General features: G+C 34.7%; 1 protein-coding gene across 6 annotated transcripts in view; it reads right to left on the bottom strand.

The window, feature by feature from the left end:
• MAPK8 (mitogen-activated protein kinase 8) overlaps nt 1–12422 on the bottom strand; it is a 93452-nt gene that overhangs the window by 67245 nt on the left and 13785 nt on the right. The gene's annotated exons all lie outside the window — the stretch shown is intronic.

Below are 12422 nucleotides of genomic sequence, written 5' to 3'. Positions count from 1 at the left end.
TCCCTCCCTCCCTTCCTGTATTTAGCAGGAGAAATAGGGAAAAGTACATCTATTCCATATTTCTGGAAGCAGAAGTCTATATTGCTATCACTTTTAAGTTTATTTTTATATTTTCTTCAAGGTTAGACTTGGTAGGGAGATGGGTGTGTGCGTGTGATGGATTGAGGGGGGTTGTGTGTGTATTAAAAAAATATGACTCAAATGTTCCTAATTCATTTCACTCACATGCTTTCCCTCCCTTAACTTTACAAATACTTGGTCATTTTACTTATTTCACAAAATGATGAGGATAATGGTTTTCTAGCAGAAAATAACAAAGAACCCAAGGTTGTATACTGGCTGACTCACAAGCCAAACTGAGAAGGCTTCTAGTAGTTAAGACAGAATTTACCATAAGGAAATAAACTGGGTAATTCACAGAAGTACTGGTTCGAGCCATGAAATTGGGAGTTTCTGACAAGTTTATCTAAATCTCTAATATTTCCTATTGTCTTATTTATTCTCTGCATACTTTACTCTCAGAAAAAAGCATGTTAAAGTCTCCTATGGTCTATAAATAAAAAAGATACTTTTTGTTCTGTTTATTGTTCTATGCCTTCAATTCTACTACATTTGATATTATTGGTTTCTTTTACAATTTCATGACCTTTTTTAAAACATACATTAATTTGTTTTTAACTTTTAACCTTTCTGCAGCACTTTGTTTTACATGATTTTCTTTTATAAAGCATTACCTAAATATTGTTTTCTGACTCTATCTGAATTTTAGTGGGCACAGTGAAAGATAGAATGAGAGACATGCAGGATCACATCACAATCTTGCCTAGAATTCCTCAACTTCTACAGCATTTTAACTGGTCTCAGCAATTGTAACTACATGATTTTGGCATATTTACATACATGCTCTCTCTCCATGGACTGTAGACATTTGGAGGGCAGAAAAGTTTTTATTACCATTTTTTTAAAGTTTCTCAAAGTATTTACCACATTGCCTTGTTTATATTTTAAAAATATCTTTTGAATTTAAATTAACCATGAAGACTAATCTCACAGCATTATGAGGCTAGAGAATATATCAACAATGAGATCTTAGTTACCAATCTGCCAGTTTAGAAATGTATGCTAACAATGGCCACCACCAAGATATTTAATCAGTTTCTGTACAGTAGGCTGATGTTAAACTTTCCAAAGCAGAAATTAAAAGAATTGCTTTAGTTAAATACGTGATAAAAAAAAAAACTAATTAACTAGTGGGAAACAAAAAGCAGATGGCCAATCTGGCAACAGTTTTAAACGGGGTGTAGCTCTTTAGGAATAAAGGCAACAGGGAGTTATAAATAGTACCAGAATCTGTAAATTCAAAACTAGCTCACAAAATCTGTGCAGTTTTAAAAAATGCATATAGAGATTCAAATCTGTAACCCTAAACTTTCCAAGCTTTATCTGGACCATATTTTACTTACAATAATTTTCAAAGGTGACAAACTGTAGTTGCTCTAAATTATCTATGGTCACTGAGAGAATCCATATTAGAGTCGAAATATAATGTGATCTTTGTTTATTTTGATATTGTTCTATTTTGCCAACTATTTAATTTGCATTCCTTTTATTCTGGCTAAATGTGCTATGTTCACTGGGTAATCTATTTAGGATTCAAATACTACAAAACCTGCAAATTAAATAATTTGGATTTATAAATGATAAATTTATAGCATATTTTTTCCATATATTTTTATGTATAGCATCACCTTATTTACTCTGCCTCTTTCACTTCTGGCTCCCTAGTGCCTTCTCTTGAAAACACTAGTGGCAAAAACCTAAGAAAGCTACAATACTTGCCTTGTGAGGCAAGTTAAGAGCACAATCAACTGAAGTTTTCACGTCAGGTCAAGTTAGTTAATTATTTTGGGAATGGGGCCTAGTGGTCACCATCTCAAAAAAAAAGGATGAGACAAAATTCATCATGGCTATCATTCCTCATTTTATTAAACACATACGCACACACAAACAACAACAAAAACAACAAAAAAACCCCTCACCATTATGTCTATAGAGTTCTACACCTCTGACCTTTACCAAGGTCTCTCCTCCTTCTCACTCCTCCTAAATCTTTCTAAGGAGCTACTAGAACTGTAGCTCCAAATTCCCCTATATCCTCAATGCTTTTTTTTCTAAGCATTTGCTTTGCTTCTTTGTCCTGAATTAAACCTTGTCTTCTCTCAAAACACTTTGCATGTTGCTCTCTCAAATGACGGTATAGGTATCTTACTTACTCCCCAATGCTACCATCCTTCACAAACTCCTATAAGACATATACACGCAAACTCTTTTAAAACTTACTCAACTCTAACACCCAGCTCCCCTCTTTGTGTGCTATGATCCACCAGCTTTCCAGTCACTCTCCTCACTCACTGAGGACTGTCACATCTAGCTAAAGTCTTCCACTTTACCCTAAGCCCTGCTACCTTCCTGGGTGGTATCGACATCCCTGAGACCAAATTCTCCAACACTATGGTTTTTCAGTTCTTTGATATCATCATATACAATCATCTACCTCTCTACCTAACCCTAGCCACCTATTCTCGTGGTCACTACCTGGAGCCAGTTATCATTTGAAACTGACCCACTTGCAGAAAACATAATTCACGTATCCCACTCTAGCCACAATCTCTTCTCCTGGTAGCTTGCTTATAAAACACCCTCGCATTCTTCAATCTCAGATGATTTTCTAGTACCTTAACTTTCTACCTTCTCCCCATCTACCTTCCCTTTACTATATTCATTTGTTTTCTTAGGCAACTAAATCCCATACTATTGAAAATACTCTTGTGAATACCCTAATCTCCTCAGATTCCTGTCTTGCAAAATCCAAAGACCAGATCAACTCAGCCCTTTGCTTTCTCCATACTTATGCACAAGTGCAAACAGAAAAAGTAACACAATAGGACAGATAGATATAACTGTCATTTCATGATTAACCTCAAATGAGAGCATAATAATGCTCTTTACTTTATACTCTCTAAAACATTTATTTCAAATTCTCTCCAATCTCTTCAAACTTCTAATCCCTGTTATTTTCCTCTCCTCACAGAAGCTATCAAACAAGAAGTCTTACGACTTCTAGCTACCAAACACCCTATATACACCTAAACATCCTCTAATCTGGCTTCTGCTTTCATTAACCAGGTCTCTCTAAGACTACCAAAGAGATATTTTTCAATCTACGTTTAATTTTTTTTCAATTACAGTTGACATTCAATATCATATTAGTTTGACAGCATAGTGGTTTAGACATTTATATAACTTACAAAGTGTTTCCCCGACAGTATACATAGTTATTACAATATTATTGACTATATTTTCTATGTTGTACTTTACAATCCACATTTAACTACCAGACATAGTTGATAAATTAAATCCTTGAAACATTCTTTTTCCTTGTGTGGTAGGATGAAATATGCTCCCCCAAAGATATCAGGCCCTAAACCTTGGAATATGTGAACGTTATTTTATATACAGAACGTCACACTAAAAGGAATATATATTTGGTTTAGTTCCTGGTTCCTAAATATAGTTCCTAAAACTCTTGGAATGTTTGGAGTGGTAAAAGTGTTTTGTATGCTAATGAGAGGATGGGTGGCTGGGGTCCATAGGTAGCTTCAGGATGGGTGCTGGCTGCCAGAAAGATCAATGCCAAGATTAGAGGGCTGGAACTTTCAGCCCTACCCCTGACATCCAGGGAGGGAAGACTGACTGAAGACTGAGCTAATCATCAATGTCCAATAATTTAATAAAATGTGCTTACACAATGGCACCTCCATAAAAAAACCCCTAAATGATGAGCTTCAGACAGCTTCCAGGTTGGTGAACACATCAAGGTGCTGGGAGAGTAGTGTGACTCCAGAGGGCAAAGAAGCTCTGTACATCTCTTGTATGCCTTGTCCTATGCATCTCTTCCCCCTAGCTGTTGCTGAGTTGCATCCTTTATAACAAACCAGTAATAGTACATAAGGTGCTTTTCTGAGTTCTGTGAGCCGTTTCTACCAAATTATCAAACCTTACAGGATGGGTTGTGGAGTCCCCTCTCACCTTGACTTCACAACCATTTGGTTGAAAGTACCGGTGGCCACAAGTCAAGGAATGGGCAACCATTCAAAGTTGGAAGAGCCTCTGGAGGGAGTATGGCACTGCTAACATTTTGATTCCAGACTCATAGTCCTACTTATTTCAGACTTCTCACCTCTAGAACTATGAGAGAATATATATTTCTGTTGGTTCAATCTACTAAATCTGTGGTAATTTGTTAAAGCAGTCATAGGAAACAAATACCCTGTGACTTCTTTAACAATTCACTGTCCTGGTTTGCTGTAATCAGTTCTTCTTCGGCTTCTTTAATGATTCATCATCCTCTCTACATAGACATTAAAAAGAGGAACCTCCCTTCTCTTTCTATATTCTTTTGCTCTGGTTAATTTCATCCACATCCACAGCAATTACCACCTCAATAAAATAAATCCAAATGTGTACTTTCAACTCTGATCTCTCATTGATTTCAAACCCAAATGGCCTAAATGATATTTCCATTTGGATGTTCCAAAGGCATCTCCAATTCAACATCTTCAAAAACTAAACCTAGCCCTCTTATAGTGTTTCTTGTCTCAGAAAAAAAGGTACTCTATTCTCCAACCATTACATTAGCCTTTCCTCAGGCTCTTGAAATGTGTAAGGCCTTCTCATGATAGCTTCTGCATATGCTTTCTCTCAGCCTAGACAGCTCTGCACATGTTCTACTCAACCTAATTTCCTCTCTTTACTAAATTCCTGCTCATCCTTCAAATCTCAAGTTTCAGCTCAGTTGCCAACTCCTCAGGAGAGCTTTTCCCAACTCTCCAATCTAAACTGGGTATCCTTATACACTTTCATGACACCACATTCTTCTCCATTGCATTTATCAGAGTTCTAACTGTTCACTTATTTTTGTGATTAATTCTCTTATCCACTAGAGTATGTATGCTAAGAAGGCAAGGGATTCTTCTTTAATTCATGCTGTATCCTGAATGCCTAAGCATAGTGCCTGGAATATAGGAAGCACTAAATAATGTCAACTGAACAAATAAAGAATGAAATCTGTTACTTCAAGTATGAGTGTCCTGGAAGTCACCTAAGCTTTCTTCCTTTACTTTTTTACATTTAGTTACCGAGGCTATTAATATGTTTTAACCCAGACACAGCAAATTAGGTTTTCTTAAACTAAGGGAAAATTTTCATTGTCCAGTATTACATATCATATTTTAAATAGTATTCAATTCTTTTAAAACAATAGTTCTCTGAGCAACTTTAAAAATAAAAATATAGCTGACTTCTGCTTCTGGTATGATGGAGTACTGGGATCAGATTTATCCTCTTCCAGTAACTACAAAGTGGAGAAAATATGATACTGTTATCAGATACAGTACAAAGAGATCAGGTTGTCAATCCCTTAAAAAGAAAACAAATTAGGTAAACCATATAACTGCCTGAGGACCCCTTCCAGACCACTGTGCAGAAAGGGCTACAACAAACAGAATATAACAGCTTCACTGAACTGAGGAACCAGATCAGGAAGATGAAGGTGACTGGAATCTTGAGGGCAGAGTAGAAAAGGAGAGAGCTTACTCAGAAGGGAAAGAGCTCCAGAAATCAGCATAAGGGCCCTCTTAAGTCTTTGGCTGAATACTAATTTACATATGCATAAGGTAAAACTCCACAAGTCTTAAGCAAAGGACAACTTCCAGGGAGCTATAAGATGAACAATTTCCAGAACTCATTCAGAAATAGTGAAATAAATCACCACAGACTTTGCTTTTGAAACTCTGTGTGTCAGAGACAATGGAAACTAAGCTTTACGGTGCTGAAAGACAAAATGTCAATCCAGAAACACATATCATTTGCTTTTTTATTCTCTCAGAAATGCAGTTTTCCAGAGGTTAAGAGACCTGTGAAACAAGATATATTATTTTTTCTTTCAGAAAATAGTTATTTTTCATTAAAAAGTTATGTTAACTTGAAGTATTTATTGTTTTGTAAATAAGCTGATATCTTTTAAAGTTCTTAATTTTAATTTCTAGTAAGGCAATTTTTGATAACTATAGCCCACAAAAGGAGAATCTGAGATTCTCAATAATTTTTAAGAATGTAAAGACACTCCAAGACTAAAAAGTGTGAGAATCATTACTGTAGAAGTAATGTTCCCATTGAATTAGTGTTCCCCTGTGAGACCACCGAGCCTGTGGGAAAGTTTCCCATTACAAATTCAATTTCTCTAATAAATACACAGCTTTCTCACTGTGTCAGTCTGGGTAATACATATATTTTTAAAAAATTTGTCCATTTTATCTAAGTTGTTAATTATTGGTATACACTTTTTAATGATACTCCTCTAGTTTACAGGATATGTTGTGATGTCTCTCCTTCACTCTAGATATAATTTGTGGCTTCTCTCTTTTTATACTGATCCGTCTGGTTATAGATAACAATTTTACTGATTTTCCCCCAAATTATTAATTGTATACATTTTGACACTCAAATACATGACACAGATGAGGTTTTGGCAATGGTCCTATAAGCCCTCATACCACACTATGGCAATGAAACATAACAACACTTAAAAGATCTGCAGACCTTACTGAACCAGTATTTGTCAATGATCATTGTATGGACAAAAGATGATTTAAATGTAAAATAGACCAATGGATTTAAATATAAGAGAGAATGAAAAATTTACTTATATGACTTTGGATTTCACATTGCAGTTAAATTGTTGAATTTTGATGTATTTCCAGAGGTTAATAATATTCATATTATTCAAAATATGAATATCCAAATTATCTGTACAATGACATGGGAAGTACACATAAGCACTTCTGCTGTATATGAAAAATAATGGTCTGAAGGAAAAGCACCGATGTGACTATTTGAGTTGTGAGCTACTTTTCATGGAAAACCATTTTTACTTGAAAGAATGACTGACAAACTATCAAGTGAAAATTAAAAATTTGGAAAATTTGTATCTGTCCCTGTGAGCCTTGGCAGTTTCCCAAGATTTTTATGATAAGAAAGGCAGTGATAACATATGATGTTTTGATATTACATAATGTAACAGATCTTAAATGTTTTGGTCTCAGGATCCCTTATATTCTTCAAAGTTATTGAAGCTTTCCAAAGAACTTTTATTTACATGGATTATATCATTATTTGCTATATCAGACATTAAAACGGAGCATTTAAAAAATTTTAGGCTTAAAAATAACAAACCTACCATATGTTAATATAACTAGCATTTAATGGAAAACAATTTTCTTTTAACTCCAGTGAGAAGAGTACCCCTCTTGTCCATTTTCACAAATCCCTTTCCTGTCTGGCTTAATTTCAGACAGCTGGATTCCCTTACTTGTTTCTGCAGTCACTCTGTGGCCACATCACAGGTCAGGTCATGTGGCCTCTGTAAAACTCTTGAGAACAAGTATGAAAAAGGCAAATAACATCTTAGTATTACTATAAAAAGTTTTGACTTCAAACCCTATTCCTATATTTTCCAGTTAGAAGAAAGTTAACAGATGGTAATTAGCAGACTAAGGTACAAAGACCAATGTTTCAAATCTCCTCTTATTTTATAAAAATTCTTACTCTTCTAAGCAACAGATATCTTTTAAGCAAAATCAATTTTTTTTAGTTTTTTACCCCCAATCCAATTAAAGCAGTTATCACTACTCTTGTCTGCTATTCATGTATGCTAATACTACTTTTGGATTCCCTATAAACAGATACATGTATATGTGAGCCTGTGTGTCTAACTATATATATTTTCTCTCACACATGCCCAAAACATATGGAAAGAAATACATTGAAATACTGTTAGCAAGATTATGGGTAGTTTTTATCTTTATTTTCCTTCAATGTTCTATGTATATGTATTTGCATTTAATTTTTAAAAAATAAATGGAAAAATGCTCCCTGCTACTGTCTTCCTTTCATTAGCACTGGTTAATATCCTTTTCAAAGGGAGTGTGCCCTGACCTTAGGGAACCATGTCTTAGTAACTACAAGGAGGCAGAGAACAAGGAGAAAATTACACAAGGAAATAGGAGGTAGTGGACTCCATGTTAACATATCAAAGAACTGGAATTTATAATTCCGATCCAAGAATCTAGGACTTCCAGTAAAATATGTTCTTCTTACAAAATAATGATCCTTCTTATACAGTGCCAGCAGGAACTATGTACACAAATATACTTGTTACAAATATTTAGTTCTCTGTAGCTTACAAAGTGGTTTCACTTAATCTCCTTTCATCTTATCACAGAATACAGTATTTTAAAGTTCATACTCTAAATGGATTTAATAAACTTTTTTTAAAAAAGAGACTTCAATCTTTTTGGAGATTACCATTATTCATGAAAATGTATCTCTTAGCCAAAAAGAGCTCCAGCAAAGGGCCAATCACTAAGAGCAATGAAATGCAAGCTCTGAATTCTCCATTAGGGATCTCAAAATTCTATCACTTTAATAATGGGTGTCTGCAATGCCACACCAAGGCATTATGGTAGTACAAGTGGTACCCATTATGCTGTAATTAACATAAAGACAAGGGGAGAACATGATGTAAAATCACAAACAACTCTTCCACTTAACCAGCAGGGGAGAGGGAGTAAAAAAGCAGGGGTTAAAACTCAGACTCTGAAGGAGATTGTCTGGATTCAGATTCTGGCCCCATCAATCTGAGAAATTTACTTAACTTTCCCCATCCATAAAATGGAAGAGAGGGTAGAATAATAAATCTACCTACAAGGTAGTTACAAAGATTAGCTGTGTTGATGTTTGTAAAGTGCTGGCACATAGTAAATATTTGTTAAAGAAAAAGAAAAACCCTGAAAGTTAAAGTTCAAACACTTTAAAAACAAACAATAAAAAAAATTGTAGAAATGTAGAAAAGCCAAATCAGATAATTCAAAATACTGCACACTCAATTTTCTAGCTTCTTATATAGCAACATGGTGGTGAATTATCTTGTAACATAGCAGGAGTCCAAACTGCTAAAGTACAAATCACTTTCAGGGACTCCATAGAAAAGTTTGGCTATATATAACTTAAAGTGTCATTATACCTATGTAACCTGAACAGAAAAATGTTATGTTTTTGAAATAAAGAGGTAGATATTCAATACTACCATGGACAGGAAGACTCAGTTGCTCTGTAGACTAAGAAAGGAAAGCGAAAGGGATGATCCTGTGTAGCAAATTTGTTCAAAGTTTGAATGAAAGAAATGAATAATCATGTAAAATTGAGACTGAAACCAATTTCCTAAAGAAATGGAGTTTTCCAGGTTGAGGCAGGGTAAGTACAAGTTGAAATACAGACATCTTATTCTGCCAGAAAGCAAGAAAACACTCAATGACCAACCAGATCAGATCAAAATGACAGAGCGGTCACCTCAAGAAATCCCCACTGACCAAACCTGGGACAATTTGAGCATCAAAAAGAATAGAATAATGATACCTAGAGAAAGCAGAAAAAATTAAAAGAAGAATTAGAGAAGTAATGAAATTGAAAACAGGAAAATAAGAGAAAAATAATCAATGGAAACAAAAACTTTTTTTGAAAATATAAATTGATAAACCTCTAGCTAGACTAAGCAAGGAAAAAAGATAAATTACCAATATAAAAAAAACGAAAGGAGTGTGAAAGAGGGGTCATCATACTGATTACAAGTACGTTAAAAGAATACAGGATTATGAAGAAAAATCTGCACCTACAAGTTTGATAACTGAGATGAAACAGACCAATTCTGTGAAAGACATTTTACCAAAATTCACACAAAAAGAAATAATCTGAATAGGCCTATTTCTATTTTAAAAATCTTAATCAATAGTTATTAACCTTTCCAAACTGAAAGCACCAAGCCCAAATGCTTTCACTGGTGAATTCTACACAACACTTAAGGGGAAAATATATATATAATCTTTTCCAGAAAATAAGCAGAAGAAACACTCTCTCATTCTATGAGGGCAGCATTATCTTAATACCAAAATCAGATAAAGACAATACAAGAAAACTACATAATCATATCTCTTATGAACAGATATGAACACCATCAAAATATTAGCAATTAAATCCAATAATGTGTAAAAAGAATTCTATACCACAACCAAGGAGGGATCTATTTCAGGTATACAAGGGATGGTTCTAAAGTCTAAAGATAAATCATGTGATTATTGTATCAATGGAAGAAGAAAAAGTATTTGACAAAATCCATCATTATGAAAACTCTCATAAAACTAGGAATAAAGGGGAATCTCAATTTGGTAAAGTACATCTACAAAAAAACCCTCCTACAGTTAACATTATACTTAATGATGAGAAACTTGATACTTTTCCTATAAGTTCAGGAACAAGGAAAGTATTTGAAAAACAACCCTCTCACCACTCCTATTCAATATCATACTGGAAGTTCTAACTACTTCAGTAAGACAAGAGAAAATAAAAGGTATACAGATTGTGAAAGAAGTAAAACTGTTTTTGTTTGCAGCTGCCATGATTACATATGTAAAAATTCCCAAAGAAGTGACCAAAAAAATTCCTAGTTGATACAGTTATGTCCATTTAGATAATTCTGATACTGCTATACATACATACACACTGGTATTGAGTAAATGGATGGCGTATGGTGGAAGGCAGGTTTTCACTGTCGGAGGAAATTTACTGATCAGTAAGGAGAGGATGCCAGAATGATCCCCATGGTAATGAATTAGAAGTGAAGACAGTTAACTAACATTTAGCTTAATATAGACACAGATGGTTACACACAGAAATATTTATAGACACATGTACAGACACATATTTATATATATGTGCTAATATATACACATTCATTTCTTTGCTGTTGAGAATGCCTAAAAGAAACTACATCTCAGTAGCAACAAGCACAACTAGCACCCAGATCTTGGTTTCTAACACCATTCTCCAAAACCAGGAAATAGGGCTCTTTGGAAAATGGCTGACTCCAGGACTGGGCCAGAAAATAAATATACAAGATGAACTTGTTATATCAGAGAGTAAGGAAGTCCTCAAAAACTGACACAAAAAACACCTACTTTGACAGAAGTATGTCTGTCAAAAGGGGCACAGGAACCAATTGAAAGATCTCTCAAAAGGCCAAAGGTGGAAAAGTTGAGCAACAAAATATAGTATTGGATTATAATCCCAAGTATAAAATAAATACCCATGAATCTATACTGACATTAACTGAAAAATTAATAAATGGGAGAAGAGACAAATCTCTCATGCATAAGGATTCTGAATAATTTATGTTCTTCACTATCAAAGGGGAAGAGCATAACTTCTTACTACTTAAGTGCAGGCTGCATAGTGACTGCTTCTAAATTAGAGTACAGCAGGGAAAGGCAGGGCAGGGGGAAGAACTTTATAGTAGTGAAATCTGACAAAAACTACCTAAGCCAGGTGATCAAAGTCAACATCAACAGTCATAAATTATGTAAATAGTAGGTACTCTTGATATGATGTAATGAATATGGCGCTTTACCTTGTGATCTTTTTCCCAAAAATCTTTAACCGTAGTCTAAAAATGAGGAAACCACAGTGGAGAAATAGTGACTGATATTATAAAAACGCTGGGGAAAAAAAAAAAAAAAAAATCTGTGACACTGAAAGAGAGAGAAATAGTTATTTGCCAGTACTGGAGATGACTAGTAACCAATTTTAAGAGTTGAAATTGCATTGAGATTTCAGAGTTGAGTTTTTCAGAGTTAAAGAGCTGATATATCAAAAGAAAATAAACATTTAACTCATCTTTTTTAGGAAAACCTGTAGTTTAATTTCAGTTGACATGAGAAAGGTCTCTGTAATGGAGGGAAGTTGGGCAATAGATCAAAAAAAGCATGATAGGGTTAGAAGAGCATTATTTTGCAGGCCAAACAAAATAACTAATTTAAACAAGGCTCATTAATAGATGCTAAAACATCAAACAAAAGGCTTAATGGTGAACTAGGAAATAAGGATCAACTTTCTTACTGAGAGGAATGAGGAACACTGGACACGCCCTTCCCGTAGGAAAAATGAGATATCTCTTTGAAGGCATCGGAGTGCTAGCAAGACAGTGAAAAAAGAATGGAGGTTAACATCTTAGAAAGTAAGGAAATCCTCAGATATGAGGCAGGCATCTGGGGCCCTTTTTCCCAGGTGCATCTGTCAATTCCATAAAGGTGGTTGAGAAGCTGAGTTGAACTTTTCACAGATCTACAAGGCTGGGGGTGAGTTTTAAATATTGGAAGTAAAGACTCAACAAAGTATGGGAGAAGGACAATGGAGGAACTAGTAACCCCTGGTTTTATGTTGGGACCCTAAAGGGTCACTATCCCTAGAAGAAA

Source organism: Pteropus medius, unplaced genomic scaffold (genome assembly GCF_902729225.1).
Source record: "Pteropus medius unplaced genomic scaffold, Ma_sr-lr_union100, whole genome shotgun sequence".
NCBI lineage: Eukaryota > Metazoa > Chordata > Mammalia > Chiroptera > Pteropodidae > Pteropus > Pteropus medius.
This window is presented reverse-complemented; position numbering and strand designations above follow the sequence as displayed.